Below are 22,698 nucleotides of genomic sequence, written 5' to 3' on the forward strand. Positions count from 1 at the left end.
CCCAAATAAACCTGACTATGAACGGGAAAGAAGAACACTGAATGCAAATATTCCACAGGGGCATTTGTCATACATGGTTGGCCTTGAAATCTGGTTATCAATGACATAATGTTCAGGGGATCCAAGAAAAAAAGTAGGCCCTGCCCAAGATGTAGATGTCTAATTCAAGAGAGGGTCTTATCATTAATTTATCCAACAAAGAATTACTGACTGGCTTCTCTTTGGCATCCCTCTATGCTCTGAAAATATAGCCGTAATAAAAATAATCAAAACCCCCTCCAACAAGGAGATTGTATCAATACAGATAAGTCTAATATGTTTTAAAATATATTTTAAAATATGAAGTGTAAAATATACAAACATAAAAAAATAAGAAAATAATTTAAATATTAAGAATAAAAGGCAGAACTGACACCATAAATAAGAAGTTATTAAAAATGACCAAACAGAACTTATAAAAATAAAAAATATATTAAATGAAAAATTTTAACTGATAGCTGAATTAAATAGTTGATTATACATTATATGTATATATATAATGCTCTCTCTATATATCACCATTTTTGTGTGTTGTGTGTATAATGCACAAAGAAATGAAGATATAAAAAATAATTTAAGAATCATGTAGAACAGAGAAAAAAGGTTCTGGAACATAAGAGTTCAAGAATGAGAGAAAAACTAGAATGTAAAAAGATAATTTTTGAAAAAAAAATACTGAGATTTTTCCAAAACTTTTGAAGGATACTATACTGCTGATTCAGGACACCCAGTGAATCTGGAGCAGAATAAACAAAAACAAATCCATACTATTACTTAACATAGTGAAAAACCTCAGAGCACCAAAGACAAAGAGAAGAATTTAAGAACAGTGAGGAAAAAAATTTTGAAAAGACGGATTCCCTACATAGGAATAACAACAAGACTAAAAGCTGGCTTCTCAATACCAGGAATGAAACCCAGATAATAAATAAATATGCTAAGGGAAAATAACTGTCAACATAGAATTATATTCCCAGAGAAAATAACTTCCAAGCACTAGGGTAAAATATAGGCATTTTTTGAACACACAAAAACTTAAGAGTTTGCCATTAATAGAACCAAGAAATTCTAAAATTTTCAAGCAGAAGAAAAGTAATCCAAAATGGACATCTGAAATGAATGAAGGAGTACTGAAAACAAGATAAATTTGTAGATTAATCTAAACAAACATTGACCATATAAAACAAATAATGTTCTCATGTGGGATGAAAAACAAATGGTATAGAAATAAAAGTTGCATGTGAAAGAAGTGTGATAACTTTCTAAGTGTGTTAACCCTCTAAGATCTTCAAATTAAGGAAGAGTGTAAAACTGCTAGTTGCCTTTTGATTTTGAAATATTAAGTATAGTGTTAAAATGTCTAGGATAGCTATAAATAAAAAGCACAGCTAGTATATAGCTTCTAAGTAAACAGAGGTTTAAAAAGATAAGAAAAAAATTAAGTAAAAAAAATAAATAGAAGAGCAAAGAAAACATATAAAAAGTGGAATGAGTGGTTCCGGGTAAGATGGCGGAAGAGTAAGACGCGGAGATCACCTTCCTCCCCACGGATACACCAGAAATACAGTAACACGTGGAACAACTCCTACAGAACACCTACTGAACGCTGGCAGAAGACCCCAGACCTCCCAAAAGGCAAGAAACTCCCCACATACCTGGTTAGGGCAAAGCGGAGAGATCCCCACACAGAGGATCGGTGCCGAGCGGCACTCACCAGCCCGAGAGGCTTGTCTGCTCGCCCGCCGGGGCGGGCGGCGCTGGAAGCTGAGGCTCGGGCTTCGGTCAGAGCGCAGGGAGAGGACTGGGGCTGGCGGCGAGAACTCAGCCTGAAGGGGGCTAATGTGCCACAGCTAGCCGGGAGGGAGTCCGGGAAAACTCTGGAGCTGCCAAAGAGGCAAGAGACTTTTTCTTCCCTCTTGGTTTCCTGGTGCGTGAGGAGAGGGGATTAAGAGCACTGCTTAAAGGGGCTCCACAGACGGGCACGAGTCGCGGCTGAAAGCGCGGAGCCCAGTGGCGGGCGTGGGACGCTGGGGCTGCTGCTGCTGCCGCCAAGAAGCCTGTGTGCGAGCGCAGGTCACTGTCCACACCGCCCTTCCGGGAGCCTGTGCAGCCCGCCACTGCCGGGGTCCCGGGATCCAGGGGCGGCTTCCCTGGGAGAAAGCACGGTGCGCCTCGGGCTGGTGCAACGTCACGCCAAACTCTGCTGCTGCAGGCTCGCCCCGCACTCCGTGCCCCTCCCTCCCGCTCGGCCTGAGTGAGCCAGAGTCCCCGAAGAGGCTGCTCCTTTAACCCTGTCCTGTCTGAGCGAACAACAGACGCCCTCCAGCGACCTACACGCAGAGGCGGGGCCAAATCCAAAGCTGAGACCCAGGAGCTGTGAGAACAAAGAAGAGAAAGGGAAACCTCTCCCAGCAGCCTCAGAAGCAGCGGATTAAAGCTCCACAATCAACTTGATGTACCCTGCATCTGTGGAATACATGAATAGACAACAAATCATTCCAAATTGAGGAGCCAGGAGTCAGTGCTGTGCATCTGAGGTGGGAGAGCCAACTTCAGGACACTGGTCCACAAGAGACCTCCCAGCTCCACATAATATCAAACGGTGAAAATCTTCCAGAGATCTCTATCTCAAAACCAGCACCCAGCTTCACTCAAGGACCAGCAAGCTACAGTGCTGGACACCCTATGCCAAACAACTAGCAAGACAGGAACACAACGCCACCTATTAGCAGAGAGGTGGCCTAAAATCATAAAAAGTCCGCAGACACCCCAAAACACACCACCAGACATGGACCTGCCCACCAGAAAGACAAGATCCAGCCTCATCCACCAGAACACAGGCACTAGTCCCCTCCACCAGGAAGCCTACACAACCCACTAAACCAACCTTAGCCACTGGGGACAGACACCAAAAACAACGGGAACTATGAACCTGCAGCCTGCAAAAAGGAGACCCCAAACACAGTAACATAAGCAAAATGAGAAGACAGAAAAACACACAGCAGGAGAAGGAGCAAGATAAAAACCCACCAGACCTAACAAATGAAGAGGTAATAGGCAGTCTATCTGAAAAAGAATTCAGAATAATGATGGTAAAGCTGATCCAAGATTCTATTTCCCAGATCCAAAATCTTGGAAATAGAATAGACAAAATGCAAGAAACAGTTAACAAGGACCTAGAAGAACTAAAGATGCATCAAGCATCGATTAAAAACACAATAAATGAAATAAAAAATACTCTAGATGGGATCAATAGCAGAATAACTGAGGCAGAAGAACGGATAAGTGAGGTGGAAGATAAAATAGTGGAAATAACTGCTGCAGAGCAAAATAAAGAAAAAAGAATGAAAAGAACAGAGGACAGTCTCAGAGACCTCTGGGACAACATTAAACGCACCAACATTCGAATTATAGGGGTTCCAGAAGAAGAAGAGAAAAAGAAAGGGACTGAGAAAATATTTGAAGAGATTATAGTTGAAAACTTCCCTAATATGGGAAAGGAAATAGTTAATCAAGTCCAGGAGGCACAGAGAGTCCCATACAGAATAAATCCAAGGAGAAATATGCCAAGACACATATTAATCAAACTGTCAAAAATTAAACACAAAGAAATCATATTAAAAGCAGCAAGGCAAAAACAACAAATAACACACAAGGGAATCCCCATCAGGATAACAGCTGATCTCTCAGCAGAAACTCTACAAGCCAGAAGGGAGTGGCAGGACATAATTAAAGTGATGAAGGAGAAGAATCTGCAACCAAGATTACTCTACCCAGCAAGGATCTCATTCAGATTTGATGGAGAAATTAAAACGTTTACAGACAAGCAAAAGCTGAGAGAGTTCAGCACCACCAAACCAGCTTTACAACAAATGCTAAAGGAACTTCTCTAGGCAAGAAACACAACAGAAGGAAAAGACCTACAATAATGAACCCAAAACAATTAAGAAAATGGGAATAGGAACATACATATCAATAATTACCTTAAATGTAAATGGACTAAATGCTCCCACCAAAAGACACAGATTGGCTGAATGGATACAAAAACAAGACCCATATACATGCTGTCTACAAGAGACCCACTTCAGACCTAGAGACACATACAGAGTGAAAGTAAGGGGATGGAAAAAGACATTCCATGCAAATGGAAACCAAAAGAAAGCTGGAGTAGCAATTCTCATATCAAACAAAATAGACTTAAAAATAAAGACTACTAGAAGAGACAAAGAAGGACACTACATAATGATCAAGGGATCGATCCAAGAAGAAGATATAACAATTGTAAATATTTATGCACCAAACATAGGAGCACCTCAATACATAAGGCAAATATTAACAGCTATAAAAGGAGAAATCGACAGTAACACAATCATAGTAGGGGACTTTAACACCCCACTTTCACCAATGGACAGATCATCCAAAATGAAAATAAATTAGGAAACACAAGCTTTAAATGATACATTAAACAAGATGGACTTAATTGATATTTATAGGACATTCCATCCAAAAACAACAGAATACACATTTTTCTCAAGTGCTCATGGAACATTCTCCAGGATAGATCCTATCTTGGGTCACAAATCAAGCCTTGGTAAATTTAAGAAAATTGAAATTGTATCAAGTATCTTTTCCGACCACAATGCTATGAGACTAGATATCAATTACAGGAAAAGAGCTGTAAAAAATACAAACACATGGAGGCTAAACAATACTCTACTTAATAACGAAGTGATCACTGAAGAAATCAAAGAGGAAATTAAAAAATACCTAGAAACAAATGACAATGGAGACACGACGACCCAAAACCTATGGGATGCAGCAAAAGCAGTTCTAAGAGGGAAGTTTATAGCAGTACAATCCCACCATAAGAAACAGGAAACATCTCGAATAAACAACCTAACCTTGCACCTAAAGCAATTAGAGAAAGAAGAACAAAAACATCCCAAAGTTAGCAGAAGGAAAGAAATCATAAAAATCAGATCAGAAATAAATGAAAAAGAAATGAAGGAAACGATAGCAAAGATCAATAAAACTAAAAGCTGGTTCTTTGAGAAGATAAACAAAATTGATAAACCATTAGCCAGACTCATCAAGAAAAAAAGGGAGAAGACTCAAATCAATAGAATTAGAAATGAAAAAGGAGAAGTAACAACTGACACTGCAGAAATAAAAAGATCATGAGAGATTACTATAAGCAACTCTATGCCAATAAAATGGACAACCTGGAAGAAATGGACAAATTCTTAGAAATGCACAACCTGCCAAGACTGAATCAGGAAGAAATAGAAAATATGAACAGAACAATCACAGCACTGAAATTGAAACTGTGATAAAAAATCTTCCAACAAACAAAAGCCCAGGACCAGATGGCTTCACAGGTGAATTCTATCAAGCATTTAGAGAAGAGCTAACACCTATCCTTCTCAAACTCTTCCAAAATATAGCAGAGGGAGGAACACTCCCAAACTCATTCTACGAGGCCACCATCACCTTGATACCAAAATCAGACAAGGATGTCACAAAGAAAGAAAACTACAGGCCAATATCACTGATGAACATAGATGCAAAAATCCTCAACAAAATACTAGCAAACAGAATCCAACAGCACATTAAAAGGATCATACACCATGATCAAGTGGGGTTTATTCCAGGAATGCAAGGATTCTTCAATATATGCAAATCAATCAACGTGATACACCATATTAACAAATTGAAGGAGAAAAACCATATGATCATCTCAATAGATGCAGAGAAAGCTTTTGACAAAATTCAACACCCATTTATGATAAAAAAACCTGCAGAAAGTAGGCATAGAGGGAACTTTCCTCAACATAATAAAGGCCATATATGACAAACCCACAGCCAGCATCGTCCTCAATGGTGAAAAACTGAAACCATTTCCACTAAGATCAGGAACAAGACAAGGCTGCCCACTCTCACCACTCTTATTCAACAAAGTTTTGGAAGTTTTAGCCACAGCAATCAGAGAAGAAAAGGAAATAAAAGGAATCCAAATCGGAAAAGAAGAAGTAAAGCTGTCACTGTTTGCAGATGACATGATACTATACATAGAGAATCCTAAAGATGCTACCAGAAAACTACTAGAGCTAATCAATGAATTTGGTAAAGTTGCAGGATACAAAATTAATGCACAGAAATCTCTGGCATTCCTATATACTAATGATGAAAAATCTGAAAGTGAAATCAAGGAAACACTCCCATTTACCACTGCAACAAAAAGAATAAAATATCTAGGAATAAACCTACCTAAGGAGACAAAAGACCTGTATGCAGAAAATTATAAGACACTGATGAAAGAAATTAAAGATGATACAAATAGATGGAGAGATGTACCATGTTCTTGGATTGGAAGAATCAACATTGTGAAAATGACTCTACTACCCAAAGCAATCTACAGATTCAATGCAATCCCTATCAAACTACCACTGGCATTTTTCACAGAACTAGAATAAAAAATTTCACAATTTGTATGGAAACACAAAAGACCCCAAATAGCCAAAGCAATCTTGAGAACGAAAAATGGAGCTGGAGGAATCAGGCTCCCTGACTTCAGACTATACTACAAAGCTACAGTAATCAAGACAGTATGGTACTGGCACAAAAACAGAAAGATAGATCAATGGAACAGGATAGAAAGCCCAGAGATAAACCCACGCACATATGGTCACCTTATCTTTGATAAAGGAGGCAGGAATGTACAGTGGAGAAAGGACAGTCTCTTCAATAAGTGGTGCTGGGAAAACTGGATAGGGACATGTAAAAGTATGAGATTAGATCACTCCCTAACACCATACACAAAAATAAGCTCAAAATGGATTAAAGACCTAAATGTAAGGCCAGACACTATCAAACTCTGAGAGGAAAACATAGGCAGAACACTCTATGACATAAATCACAGCAAGATCCTTTTTGACCCACCTCCTAGAGAAATGGAAATAAAGACAAAAATAAACACATGGGACCTAATGAAACTTTAAAAGCTTTTGCACAGCAAAGGAAACCATAAGACCAAAAGACAACCCACAGAATGGGAGAAAATATTTGCAAATGAAGCAACTGACAAAGGATTAATCTCCAAAATTTATAAGCAGCTCATGCAGCTCAATAACAAAAAAACAAACAACCCAATCCAAAAATGGGCAGAAGACCTAAATAGACATTTCTCCACAGAAGAGATACAGACTGCCAACAAACACATGAAAGGATGCTCAACATCTTTACTCATTAGAGAAATGCAAATCAAAACCACAATGAGATATCATCTCACACCAGTCAGAATGGCCATCATCAAAAAATCTAGAAACAATAAATGCTGGAGAGGGTGTGGAAAAAAGGGAACCCTCTTGCACTGCTGGTGGGAATGTGAATTGGTACAGCCATTATGGAGAACAGTATGGAGGTTCCTTAAAAAACTACAAATAGAACTACCATATGACCCAGCAATCCCACTACTGGGCATATACCCTGAGAAAACCATAATTCAAAAAGAGACATGTACCAAAATGTTCATAGCAGCCCTATTTACAATAGCCCGGAGATGGAAACAACCTAAGTGTCCATCATCGGATGAATGGGTAAAGAAGATGTGGCACATATATACAATGGAATATTACTCAGCCATAAAAAGAAATGAAATTGAGCTATTTGTAATGAGGTGGATGGACCTAGAGTCTGTCATACAGAGTGAAGTAAGTCAGAAAGAGAAAGACAAATACTGTATACTGACACATATATATGGAATTTAAGAAAAAAAATGTCATGAAGAACATAGGGGTAAAACGGGAATAAAGACACAGACCTACTTGAGAATGGACTTGAGGATATGGGGAGGGGGAAGGGTAAGCTGTGACAAAGTGAAAGAGTGGCATGGACATATATACACTACCAAACGTAAGGTAGATAGCTAGTGGGAAGCAGCCGCAGAGCACAGGGAGATCAGCTCGGTGCTTTGTGACCGCCTGGAGGGGTGGGATAGGGAGGGTGGGAGGGAGACGCAAAAGGGAGGGGATATGGGAACATATGTATATGTATAACTGATTAAATTTGTTATAAAGCAAAAAAAAAAATGTGGAATGAATAGAAAGCATGAAATAAGATAGAAGAAACAAATCCAAAATAAAAGTGACAACAATAAATGTAAATGGAAAAAATGTTCCATTTATAGAAACACTTATCAGACTGAAGTAAAAAAAAAATACAACTATTGTCATTCATTTAAAACATAATGATAAAGAAAAATAAAAGATACATATCAAGCAAATGTTAATCAAATAAACTTTGTGTGCTTTTATCAATATCAGAAAATATAGACTTTATGGCAAAACAACATTTCTAGAGATGATGTAGATGAGGAAGATTTAGCATTTCTAGACTTGGATGCATCCAAGGCAGCTCCAAAATATATGAAGCAAACTGACAGAAATTTTAAACATGGAATTGAAAAATCACCCATCATGATTATATTTTCATACACATTTCTATTTATAAACCAAGAAAAACAATAAAAATCAGTAAGTGAGAGAACAAAATATAATTTACAAATTTGAACTAATGGCACACAATAAATGAAAAATACACATTCTTTTCAAGGATGCCTAGAACGTTATAAAAATTGACCACTGGGTAATGCAGCAAGTCTCAAGAAACTGGAAAGATTTATGTTATAAAGACAAGCTTTATTTCCACCTGTTTATAAGAAAATTAATTTTAAAATCATATAAATCAAAGATAACACTCTTCTAAAAATTTATGAATCATGGAAAAATCATAATTTAAAATAGAAGATATTTTACCACTGAGTTTTAATGAAAGTACTACCTAAAAAAATTTATAGGATGCAGCTATCATGGAGATGCACAAAAATGTAGTTTCAAACACATATTAGGAAAGAAGAGACTGAAAATTACACATTAGGCACCCACTTTAGGAGATTAACAGATAACTAACAAAGAAAGCCCAAAGAGAATAAGAAGAAATTAAATGATAAGTGTAAGAGGAAAACCTAACAAAAAAACAATATATATAATAGAAAAGATAAATAAAATGAATAACTGATTCTTTGAAATCTATGATAAATTAGACAAACTTCTGTCAGAAGGTACCATAATGAAAAGGAAATAAGGCACAAATAAACATTAGGAATGAAAAAGAAAAATCCACATAATTATGAATGCAGCAGATATTAAACAGATAATAAAAGAATATTACGACTACTTTATCTCCATAAGCATAAAAATGTAGATGAAACTGACAAGTTGTTAGAAAAGTTTCTTTTTTTCAAAATTTACTCAAAAATAAATAGAAACCACCAAAATCCTATAAACATTAAGGAAAATGAACTAAGTATTTAGTTCATTAGATAACTTTCATGTTCCTATAAACGCTATACTTGACCAGAAATGCAGTGTATTAAGTCAGCCAATCCCCAAACATCAAGCCAACACTGGGCCTTCCCACCCTAAACAAGACTGACTCTGTGGCCCAGCCAATCAGATATTTTCTATTCACCTCTTCCTTGCTCTTTGTTCTTTATTCTTTGTCCTATAAAACCTTCTTGCCTTCCACCTCATTTTGCAATTCTCTAAAAGGAGTCAGTCTGTTTCATGAAGTGGTAAATGTTTGTATCACCTAATTTGTTTTCTTTAACCAATTTTTTTTATCAGGAAAAGCCTTGAAAACCAAAAAAAGAATGACAAACAGAGAATAGATGATATGAACAATGACTGACTACTCATCAAAATATAATGAGGGACCAAAGACAATGGATTAATACCTTTATAATACTGGAAGAAGTAAAAACTGTCAACCCAGAACTCTATCCTTTAATGAGGGTAAAATAAAGACATTTAAAACAATTCATCACCAGCAGACCCGTACTACAAGAAATGATAAAGAAATTCCTCAAAAGAAAAAGTAAACTTCAAGAAGAAAAATATTACTAAAAATTAAGCAGGAAATTTCTCAGTATGTAATATTAGTTCTTAATAGTAACATTCTTAATTATATATGCACCTAAGTGAGCTTCAAAATACTCAAAGCAATACCTGTCAAAACTAAAGGAAGAAACGGACAAATCGGTAATCATAGTTACATTTTTTAACACTTATCTCTTTGCAATTGATAAAAGAACTAAACAAAATAAATCAATACAGATATAGAAGATGTGAACACTCGCAACCAACTGAAATATGTTTTCAAGAAACAGAATAGGTTGTACAATGAGAATGACATTATCCAATAAGTATTTTAAAGAAAATGTCCAGAGCTTCCCTGGTGGCACAGTGGTTGAGAGTCCGCCTGCCGATGCAGGGGACATGGGTTCGTGTCCCGGTCCGGGAAGATCCCACATGACACGGAGCAGCTGGGCCCGTGAGCCGTGGCTGCTGAACCTGTGCGTCTGGAGCCTGTGCTCCACAAAGGAGAGGCCACAACAGTGAGAGGCCCACGTATCACAAAAAAAAAAAAAAAAAAGAAAAAAAGAAAAAAGAAAATGCCCAGAACTTAAAAACATGAGTTTCTAAATTGATAAGGCCTATCATTTGTCCAACATAATGGGTGCAAAAACACCCACACAAGTCATGTCATCATGAAACTTCAAAACCCTGCAAAGGCATGTGTCCAAAAGTTCTGAGACAAAGCAAAGAACAAATAAAACCAAAACAAACATTGCATCAGGAATCAGAAATCTATTTAAATGAACAGTTTCAGACATAATGGAGTAACTAGTATTGGATTTAACCATCCTGCTATAAACAATGTAAAATTAAACAAAATATATGAAGTCACTCTTTTCAGGGTTTGAGCAATAGTCATATAAATCAATAATTCTTGAGAGAAAGGAAAAATGTAAGGTAAATCACATTCTCCCCAGGGGTACTTTTCATACATGCTACAGAGAAGTAGAGCCCAAATAGAGCAGGGATCTTACTGGGAAAAAAGATTGGAGTTCATTGTTGCTGCAACAAATTACCATAAACTCAGTGGCTTAGAACAACACCTATTTATTATGTCATAGTTTCCACGAATCAGAAATCTGGGAACAGTGTGGATCTTAGCCAATTCTCTGCTTAGGATATCACAAGGCCAAAATCAAGATACTGACAAGAGCAGGGTTCTTTTCTATAGGTACTCGAAAGAATGACCCTCCAAGCTCATTTAGGTTGTTGGTAGAAATGAGTTTCTTAAGGTTAAAGAACTAAGCTCCCTATTTCCTTGATGGCTGTCAACCAGGAGCTTCTTCAAGCTCCTTAAAATCATCTGCATTCCCGATCACATTGTGCCTTCCAGCTTAAAGGTCTGCAAGGGTATGTCAAGTACCTTTCATACTCAACTCCTTCTGACTTCCCCTTCTGTCACATCTGACTAAATAGATATTTATATTATGTAGAACCATCTTCAAATAAGATACTGGTGAACTATACCCCATTTTCATTGAAGAAGAAGCAAGAAATACTGGTGAAGAGAAGCTATATTATAATAAAAATAGCATAAGCATTAGCCACGGGTCTAAGGTCTGTATACTAGAAGTGCATTTGGTAGTAAGTAACAGAAAACTCATGTATACACTGTGGGCTGCAAGTAATCATGGGATAAGCAAGAAAAACATTTAATTATCTTACCCAAGAAAAAAAATCCAGAGATAGACAGTTTTGCATGATGTCATCAAATACCCAGGCTCCTTCTATCTTTATGTCCTACTATCCTTTCAAGGACTTGCTTCTCCCATCATAGCTGCAAAATAGCTGCTGAAGCCCCAGGAATTAAGCTTAGGTTCACTGCAAAAATAAGAGGGAAGTGGAAGACATCAGATGCATACGTCCCTTTTATCAATAAGCATTTTCCAAAACCCCCAACAAGAGTTCTGCTTATATCTCATTAATACAAAGTGTGTCGTATGCCCACTCCTAGCTGCAGGAGAGAAGGAGATCAGATATTAAGCTGTATAAGACTTGCACGGAGGGAGAGAAGGGGAGAGGCAATTAGGAACATGTCATTTGTTTTTCTGCCAAATGTGTCTGCTACAGGTAGAACACTTTCATTTTTACTTTGGGTAGTTTAACATCCCAAGCCTTAATCTCCACATATGGAAAATATCTTCATTCTGTTGGGACACTTAAATAGTAGGATATATGAAAGCATTTAGAATAATGTTTGGCACATTTAATACTCAAGTGATATTATTTTCCCTATTTTCAAGACCAAAATTTCCCTTTGTTACTTATTAGCATGGGTACATAGTTGTGTGTTATATATTTCTCTTTTTCTAGCTTAAAAAAATAAAGACCCTCTTCACATATTGTTATAGTTTGAAACTCAAACTAAATGAACTCCAATGGACAATTATAGCCCAGATTCCTGTGTGTCTGGAATGGGTAACTCTACTTACACAATGTGGTCTTAGACAGGTTTACTACACCGTTTTCTTTTTCATCACCTCCCCTCAATACTCCCTCAAATCTAAATACTCCATTCTTAGAATCCAAGTGAAGTATATATGTACTGATCTGTATGTCCCAGTCATACGTGACAGGAACCCAATTCAAACTGGCTTACGTAATTTAAGTTTAAAAACAAAGACATGTCTGTGAGTCTAGTTCTGTTTTGTAAATAAGTTCGTTTGTATCATTTATTTAGATTCCACATATAACTGATATCATATGATATTTACAAAACAGAACTAGACTCAACAAATGTAAAAAATAAATTTATGGTTACCAAAGGGGATAGCAGTGAAGCAGGGAAGATAAATTAGGAGTTTGGGATTAACATATACACACTACTATATATAAAATAGATAAACAACGTGGACCTACTGTATAGCACAGGGAACTATATTCAATATCCTGTAACAACCTATAAGGGAAAAGGATCTGAAAAAGAATGTATATAACTGAATCGCTTTGCTGTACACCTGAAACTAACACAACATTGTAAACTAACTATTCTTTAATTTTTTTAAAAAAGGTTAAAAGAAAAACAGAGACATAATCACTCATGTAACTTACAATTCCAAGGGAAGAGCAGCTTCAAATAATGTCATGGAATCTGTTTATCTCTTGCCTCTATTTTTCTTTTACTATCAGCCTCAACAGTCTCTCCATTCAGAGAGATGGCAAGATGACTACTAGCCTCTGTATGTAGGTCTGCATCCTAGCAACACAGAAACCCCACAAAAAAAGAAAGCGTCTTCTTTCCAATAATCCCAGAACAATTTTCAGAATTAGACTGACTCAGGAAACATGCCCTTGTGTTAAGATCACAGATTCTACAGCTAGAACAAGCAAGTAGATTCATATCATGACTCAGGACTTAGCAGTTTTATCTCTTTGATCAAGTCTTTTAGCCTCTCTGAGCTGTAATCTTGTCACCTGTAAAATAATACTGACTTCCTGAATCAACTGGAGGATTAAATTATTAATATCATCTGTAAAATAGCATCTACCACCTGGATCATTTGGGGGATTAAATTAGTTAATACATCTAAAGCCTTCAGACAGTTCTTGGCAGCAGTAAGTGCTATCTAAGTATTAGGTTCTGATGTTATCTCTTAAACAATCCCTACCCTAGGTGAGTAAGAGTAAAATATGCTGAGGGATGTGCCCAGCCTGGGGGAGGTGTGGTTTCCTATGGACTCACAGTTCAAAAGGAATGGTGTCCCCAAAGAAAAGTCAAGGTGCAATTATTAGAAGAATGAGAAATGGATGTCCTTTAAGCAAAAACAAGAGATCCACTGCAGTCGAAAAATTTTCTTTGTAGCCTTGAAAACATTTATAGATCTCTGCATTAGCTTCAGTAATTGTTCCTCAAGACAGAGTCAAATTCTGTATTTCAAAGTGAGCCTTGACAAGTGTGTGTCTGTCTACTTTTATCATATTAACATATTAAGGGTACCATTAAGGGACATTAACCATTAAGGGGAACCAAGGAATAGGAGCCATTTTAGATTCTTGAACAGAGAATCTGCAGAAACATACTTGCAGGAATCTCCTCAAGAATGTTGGACTCTTTTGAATAATTCTGTAGAATTTAATACAACTATCATAAGCTTAGATCACACTCTGTATCAGAAGGACAAAAGACAGTCTTCCTTTCATTCAGACACTGGAAAAAGCTTAAGTCCTGTTTTTTTTTTTTAATTTATTTTTGGCTGCAATGGGTCTTTATTGCTGCGCGTGGGCTTTCACTAGTTGTGGCGATGGGGGGGCTACTCTTTGTTGTGGCGCGCGGGCTTCTCATTGCGGTGGCTTCTCTTGTTGCGGAGCATGGGTTCTAGGCACGAGGGCTTCAGTAGTTGTGGCACACAGGCTCAATAGTTGTGGCACACGGGCTTAATTGCTCCACAGCATGTGGGATCTTCCCGGACCAGGGCTTGAACCCGTGTCCCCTGCATTGGCAGGCGGATTCTTAATCACTGTGCTACCAGGGAAGTCCCTTAAGTACTTTTTGGTAAAGCAACCAGAATCCATATTTACAGTGCTGGTCCCTGGGCAGTAGTAATGATGGACTGAACTCCTGCTGCATGTTTTCTAAACAGGCAGTCAGCAATTCCTCAACTCTTCATTTGGCTCCCCAGTGCCTCCTTCCACCATCACCCCACCACCACCACACACACACACACACACATCATCATTATCATCATCATCATGCACAGAGGACAAAAATGTTTTGTTTCTTCTTTAAAAAATATGCATGTGTATGTGTACATAATTTGTAGTAAATATCCAATAACAAGTTAAGATGAATACTCTTGGTTATTGCATGGGATCTGTGATCTGTGATCTTTGTGATTGGTGAACATGTTGGGTTAGAGGGAGTTTTATATTAGGGTTTCATTGGATGCTCATGTTTAGTTGGGAGTATAATAGAGAGGGGCTATGTGTATGGTATGCAGTGTGGGTTGGCAGTATTTTCCTTAGGATAGAAGCATGTGTGTTATGGTAAGTTACCTGAAAAGTGTAGCTTGCATATGAGCAGTGTTTGAATGAGCTGAGTTTGTGCATGGGGGTTATAGTCAAAATATTTAATAAATATTATAACTCATGCATTGACCAATCGGAATGAACCACTGACAAACTGAAGGAACAGAAGCTATAAACAACCCATACAGCCTTATCACATCACACTGGTTACGTATCAGTCATGTGTGTGTGCACATGTCTCATGGTAGCCACACAATAAGAATTCAGCATTTGCACTGGCATTTATTGTGGGTCTTCCACATGTTGGGCCCCATTATGATATGAGGTGGCAGAAAAACAAGTAGCTGCTTTTTGGATGTACAGTCACACACGGCTTATAAATATATCTGTGTCCCAATCTGTTCTCCACTCCCCCTGGCAAGAGGCCAGGTCAGTATGTGGTCCTATAACTCACAGGGAAGTCCCATAGTTAACAAGTTCAGATACACAAGATTATTTATATTTTGCTCATTTGTCTTTGCTTATATCTCCAAAACTGTCCAATTTCTTTCCCTCTCCCCCACTCAGGACACTATAAGCTGTATTTAGAAAAATGCATGTGCATTTTTGAATTGCATACAATTCAAAACTTATAGCCTTAAAATCAGATTTCAGCCTGTTTTCTCAATTTGAGCCATGTTTCCATATCTGGCAAAATGTTTTCACAAACTGTAAGTTTCAATTGTTATCTAGTTTTCTTATAATGGCAATCCTTCCGTTTTTTTTTATATTTTCTATTTTATAGTTGGATTTCAGATGGGGGTCAATTAATTCTACATGCACTCTTATGCTTAAGACTTTCAAATGAACAGGGAAATTTTAAGTACTGTGGGGCTCTGATGTAATATATAGTCATCGCAATGTGTTCCTGAGTCTTGTTCAAGAGTATATGATCACAGAATATCTTAAGGATCTAGTATAATAGATGTTCATAGTCAGAATGTCATTTCCCTTCTTTCTGGCACAAAATTAGGAGGCTTCAGTAGCATTTTTGTGTGGACACTTGAATATATCACCAGCTGTGGTTTTGAGACCAGTGAGTAGCCCATCTATAGGCCTGCATGGGGGCCCATAATCAAGGCTTGGAGGCCTTATTCCCCTCAACAGCATTAGAAACAGGCTCTATTATTTTCACAACTAAATATCTGACTAAACTATATGGGAAAACTCTGAGTACTTGAGAAAGTCAAAAGTGGGTGGTGGCTAAACTATAGGAATAACCAGAAAATGCTTCAGGGTGAGGGAAAGTTGTGAAATTGACCATAAAGCAGAGAAGAATCCATATAAGTAAAAGATGAGGGGAAAGAGACTCCTGTAGGTTAAACAGCACATGCAAATGTGTAGTGGTAAAATGTTAATGATATGTGAAGAGAATAGCAAAGTGTGAACCATTTTCATCAGTAGTTGCTAAAGAACTAACAAATAAGATAAACACAAATGACAAACCCATGAAAATGGAAAATCTACTAAAGGTCATCAAGGCCCATGAGCCATTTTACGCTCTTGGGCGGAAAGAATCTTGATGAAGGTGCTTCAGTCCAGCAGATCCTGCAAGACGTACTAGCAGTAATGATGCACTGAGTCAAGGCTCTGAAGCTTTGATTGATTCAACAGAACCTCAAGCAAAATGCTGATCTCATCATAGGTCATCAAGGAAACGCTGAAGATGCTGAACATAACTTTTATTCTGCAAATGTCACAGAAAACTTCAGCTCTAAAATCTTTCCTTCAACCAAATCTTTTTTCAAATAAATATTGGCTTCAGTTTATCTTTCAATTAGGGGGCTCACTGCCCCTTAGTCTCACTACAAGCTCAAGACCAAACAGAAGGTGACAATGACAGCTTCATAGAGTGGCAGTGTTGGAGTGGAGACACAGATCTTTAAATGTGAGAATTTCAGAAATCTAAGAGGCCTCGGTCTTGGGGGTGGAAGGCAACACAGACACTCGAGTCTACCAAACCCTTTAAGCAATGGTTTTAGATTTCTCTGTAACAAAACAGAGGTAAGTCTTGAATATTTTTCTAGTAGACATGGGGTTCCAAGACAGAGATTCAATTCAAGTTATCAGAAGAGGAACTGTCTTGGAAAGATACATGGAATCTCACTGACTTCTGAAAACAGTAATAAAGTACCACCAATCCACAAAGAAACTGGAGATGAAAAGTTTTTTATTTCCTCCAGGACAGTCTGTCCTCCATCTCTGCTTCTCTCTGAGCAACCGTACTATAATCTCCTCACTCTCTACACTCTTTCTTTCTATGCCTCTTTGAGGTATCTCGGCTCCTATCCACTATACATGACTTTAGTTTACCATTTTGCCAAATCTGCTCAGGTTACATGACCTTTTAATTCCAGTGACTACTACCTTCTGTTTCTTTTATTTTTATCTCGTTTAAAATATTTTTAAAATAATGACTCTATAAATATGTATTCTCAGTGTTCAAAAAAAAATCATAGAGCATAGATACATCTAAGGAAAAAAAGTCTAAAATCACCTGAAATGTCGAGGTAAATCACGTTAACAATTTCATGATGGTATTAGTTTCCTAAGGCTGCCATGACAAAATACCACAGACTGGGTGGCTTAAACAACAGAAATTTATTTCTCACAGTTCTGGAAGCTGGAAGTCCAAGAACAAGGTATTGGCAGGTTTGGTTCCTCCTGAGGACTCTCTCTTTGGTGTGCAGATGGCTACCTTCTCGCTGTGCCCTCACACGGCCTTTTGACTGTACACATACATCCCTGATTTTTCTTCCTCTTCTTGGATTAGGGTCCCACCTTGGTGACTTCATTTTACCTTAATTACCTCTTTAAAGGTTCTATTTCTAAATACAGTCACATTAGGAGTTAGGGCTTTGACATATGAATTTGGGGGAGATACAATTTACTCCATAACAATGACCATAAATTAAAATATCTCTCCCTTCCTCATATGTACATACACATTTACAAACATATAGTTATACTTCTGCATAAATTCAATCATGTCATGTGCTTTTTTTTTTTTTTTTTTTTTTTTGCGGTACGTGGGCCTCTCACTGTTGTGGCCTCTCCCATTGCGGAGCACAGGCTCCGGACGCGCAGGCTTAACGGCCATGGCTCACGGGCCCAGCCGCTCCACGGCATGTGGGATCTTCCTGGACCGGGGCACGAACCCGTGTCCCCTGCATCAGCAGGCGGACTCTCAACCACTGCGCCACCAGGGAAGCCCTCATGTGCTTTTTTTAAATCTGGGCACTTCCTGTTTCTTACAGTCTCATTTTTGGACCCTTCCTTTTTTTCTTTGCTTGACCAACACACATCAGATAACCAGTGTAAATAACCTTATGTATTTATTTCCATATTTTTCTATGCATCTATAATAGGATCAAGGGGCTTTTTGACATTGTTTATTTTTAATGTGATCTGATTGTATTTTATATACATTTCTGCAACTTGCATTTCTTACGCGACATTACATCAAGGAAATATATGCTGGTCAACAGGTAAAGCTCTAACCTACTCTATGTTATAATGCATGCACAACATTTTGGGCAATGGATGTACCACAGTTTATTCAATCATTCTACTCCTTAATTGGCATTAATTTCATTTTCAACTTGTTGCCATTACCAACTGTATAGCACTAGACACATATCCATAAGTCCTTATATGCTAGTGTTATAATTTACTTAGAATAGCTTCGATCTGGGTCAAAGTTTATGTGTATATTTAAATTTTACAGCTCCTGCCAGATTGTTTACTTAAAAGCCTATAATAACCCATATTTCTACTACAATGATATGAATGTACACTTTTTTCCAGCATCCATGCCAGCAGAAGGAATAATCACTAATTTAACTATCTGCCAATCTGATGGAGGTGAAATGAGAGCTCACCGCTACTTTAATTGTTTTCCTAATTGCAGTAAGACTGAGTTTGCCAGTCATTGTCTTTTCTATAAGTTGTTTTCATAGTCATTGCTCATCTTTCCATGGGATTATTTACCCCATTTTTTTTTACTCTTTTGTAGGAACAGTTTGTAGTTTATTGATATTGTCCATTCACCTCTCATATATTATGCAAATGTATTTCCCAATATATTTCTTAATTTTGATGTTGTTTACAATATCTTTGGCATGCCAAAAAATTATACAATGTATATAGTCACATATATCTATCTTTTCCTTTATATATTCTGAGTTGCTAGACTTTGTAAAGGTTTCCTTGAATATTCAGTTCCAACATATTATCTTCTCTTTTTTCCTTCAATTAATCAAACCAAACTAGACTTTAAATATGCTTCTCTTACCCTCATAATTTCAAATATCTCATATAGAGAAATTTAGTCCTCTGCCAACACTTAGCCCTCTCACAAGATCAGGAAGCCCTATACCTAGACAGCCTTATCAAAGCACTCACTCAAGAGATCCAGGCATTTACCTGGGAGTTAGTTAGTTAGTTTGCTACTCAGATAATATTTTCAATATATTATTTTATTACTCATTGAATTTACCTGTTGAAAATTACCATTGAGTATTTACCTTATAGTTGAAAGACTGTTGGGCAAAAAATATTCAGCATAAATTTTGGCCTAATAAATAAACCTTGGAAATTATTGATAATCAAGTTAAATTTCTTTCTGTTATATTAAAATATTCTAAAACATATTTTCAAATTGTAGTTAAAGTAACATATTTCCAACTCAATTTCTTAGAAGGGCTACATGAACGTCCAGGGACATACTGCCACCTGAAAGGACAGGAAGTATAATGGAAGAGAAGTTGCAGAAGAAAGGGATAGTGATCTCAATTGAGTGCAATTAAAATAGTCTGCTATTTCAAACTTTACAAAAGTATATGACCATCTTGAATACATTGCTAAGGGCATCGCCAAGGACCATGTAAGCTTAAGCTTCACTGGCTTCATGGTAAACCATACTTTGGTGATCCACGACATGGTTTCTTTCTATACATGTATTCTAAGAGAATAGGAACTGCTCACCAGAATGACTAATTACACTAGAAGGATATTTCTGGAACAACCTCCTGCTACCATGACCTCCTCTTCCTGTGGAGTCCAGAAACCCCTGATCCACATGTTTTCCTGCCCTAGGCTTTTCCCTACAATCAATGTCTCAGGGGTTTTTTCTCTTCTCAGATTTCTCCATCTCAGCACCGGCCATAGGAGTTGGAACATTTCATTTGAGTTTTTATGAGATTGTTTTTCTCTTAAATGGTGTAAGCTACACATCTTCAAACCTCCATCTGTGGAGAGCAACAAATGTTCTGCATAAAATTGATGCAGATGTGCAGATGTTTCCAAAGATAGATGCATGTGTGGCCAAAAATAAGCATTGCAGGTGTGCCTAGAGGAAAATGAAATAAGCAAACTCAGCCTTCATTATCTTTTTCCCCTTAGGAAGTTGAATCCACCTGCTCAGGAATTGGCTCCAGAGTTTCCATATGTGAGGTATTTCCTTGATGTCTGCCTGCCCATCAACATCTTGAACTTTTACTCTTCAAGGCTCTTTTAAACTCCAGAAGTTCTGAGTATATATTGAGAGCCTGCCATGATTCTGCATGCAACACATGTTCCAGTGGTTGTCCAGGATGCAATACACCAGGCAGCAATCCATACACCTGAAGCAAATCTCCATGGTCACCCATCTGTTGGGAGTACTGGTCATGGGGCTCTTTCTGCCTTGCCTAGTAAAATATTTGTGTCTTTCCTCACCCTATACCCCTGTCTGAGATCAGAACCACAAATGCCTACAGTGACCTAACCAAGTAATATAGATGACTGATCCTGGCAAGATGTAAGAAAAAATCTACCATCAGAAATATTTTTAGCAAAGTATTTAGGTATGTGCTGGTAAACTAGCTCTTTGGGGGAAAAAAAAAACAAAAAAACCCCACCTGACTTTTAGTGTTTTCCAATTCCTATGGTGTAAATAATCTTACCATTGACAATTACAAGTTACCAATAATTTAGCAACCAGTATAAGACATTATGCTAAGTGAAATAAGCCAGTCACAGGACAAATACTGCACATTTCCACTTATATGAGGTATCTAAAATAGACAAACTCATAGAAACAGGGAGTAGAACGGTAGTTGCCAGCGCTGGGAGGAGATGGAAATGGGGGTTGCTATTCAACAGGTATAAAGTTTCAGAAATGCAAGATGAATAAGTTCTAGAGATCTGCTGTACAACATTCTGCCTGTAGTTAATAATACACTCTTATGCACTTAGAAATTTAAGAGGGTAGATATCATGTTAAGTGTTCTTACCACATTTTTAAAAAAATCCTGAATAGTTAAACACCCGCCCTCAAGAGACAGTATGACTTGACTGTAGCACACCATCGAAAATATAGTTTTAGCACATAAAACAATATATAATATATATAAAATCTTAGATCATATTGTTAAATCTAAATTTAAAAACTAAATGTTGGAAAGTGTAAAAATTATCAATCATTTTTGGTTATTTGTTATTGTTGCCTATATATTTGAAAAAGAATATCTATGAATTTTTTGTGCTAACATGGTGCTGTCTAGTCTTATATTTCCCAGTGTGATACAAGGCACACAATTCATTCTTAACTCCTCTAAATGGCATAATATTTAACTTGACTCAGTTTCATAACAATAAACTATGTCTGTTTACACATATACTTCTAAACTTGAGTATATTATTTGCATAATAGTTTTAACATTTAGGGTAACTTCTCTTGAGAAATGTGTAAGTGCTTCAATTTCAGTATCACATTTTACTGCAGTTCAATAACTTATATTCACATGTCTTCCTTTATCCCAGTGATATAAATTAAAACAGACCAACTGAACAGTGTGGTTCATTTTCATAAGTTAAATATCAGGGAACATTTTTGGGACTCTATTCTTAACTTTCAAAATTCTCAAATGTAGCACAAGTTATTATTTTATTTCTTGTAACTGGCGGCATGGAAGAGGGAGCAAAACTCTGTTAACAAATGATTTTCCCAATGACTGTTTCATTAGGAATAAGTAAATTGCACTGTGCTCTTTTTTAAATTAAATTAATTTTTAAATTAATAAGCTTTATTTGATAGAGAACTTTTAGGCTCACAGCAAAAAACAGTTTCCAAACACCCCCCCACACACTCACACAACCTCCCCCACTACCAAGAGCCTTTGGTACAATGGTATGGTACATTTGTTACAATTGATGAACTTGTGTTGACAAGCTTTATATGTTTTGAATGGCTATTTCTGAACACTTTTTCAGAGAAATGTTGAACTTACTGAGATGGGATTTTTACATACATCTAAAAGGCCAAGTCTTTCTTTTAATCTTCATTGTAGGGGCTTCCCTGGTGGCGCAGTGGTTGAGAATCTGCCTGCCAATGCAGGGGACACGGGTTCGAGCCCTGGTCTGGGAAGATCCCATATGCCGCGGAGCAACTAGCCCCGTGAGCCACAATTACTGAGCCTGCGCGTCTGGAGCCTGTGCTCTGCAAGAAGAAAGGCCGCGATAGTCAGAGGCCTGCGCACCGCGATGAGGAGTGGCCCCCACTTGCCGCAACTAGAGAAAGCCCTCGCACAGAAACGAAGAGTCAACACAGCCATAAATAAATAAATAAATAAATTAAATTTTTAAAAAAATCTTCATTGTAAGCTGAGGCAAGGATGTACTCTAAGATGACATGTACAAG

The 22,698-nt window shown here is 37.4% G+C and overlaps 1 protein-coding gene across 16 annotated transcripts in view; it reads right to left on the reverse strand.

Annotated features, from left to right (window-relative positions):
• The window catches only part of LOC309804101 (zinc finger protein 226-like), a 439,178-nt gene that overhangs the window by 134,642 nt on the left and 281,838 nt on the right, over positions 1-22,698 (reverse strand). For 15 of the 16 annotated variants that reach the window (XR_014294058.1, XR_014294059.1, XR_014294060.1 and 12 more), the window contains one exon: positions 11,679-11,834. The exons of the other annotated variant lie outside the window; for it this stretch is intronic. The gene's annotated coding sequence lies outside the window, so the exon portion shown is untranslated. The remainder of the gene's footprint in view (positions 1-11,678; positions 11,835-22,698) is intronic. 16 annotated transcript variants of the gene reach the window in all.

Source organism: Mesoplodon mirus (assembly GCF_964341445.2).
Source record: "Mesoplodon mirus genome assembly, chromosome: 5".
Classification (NCBI taxonomy): Eukaryota; Metazoa; Chordata; class Mammalia; order Artiodactyla; family Ziphiidae; genus Mesoplodon; species Mesoplodon mirus.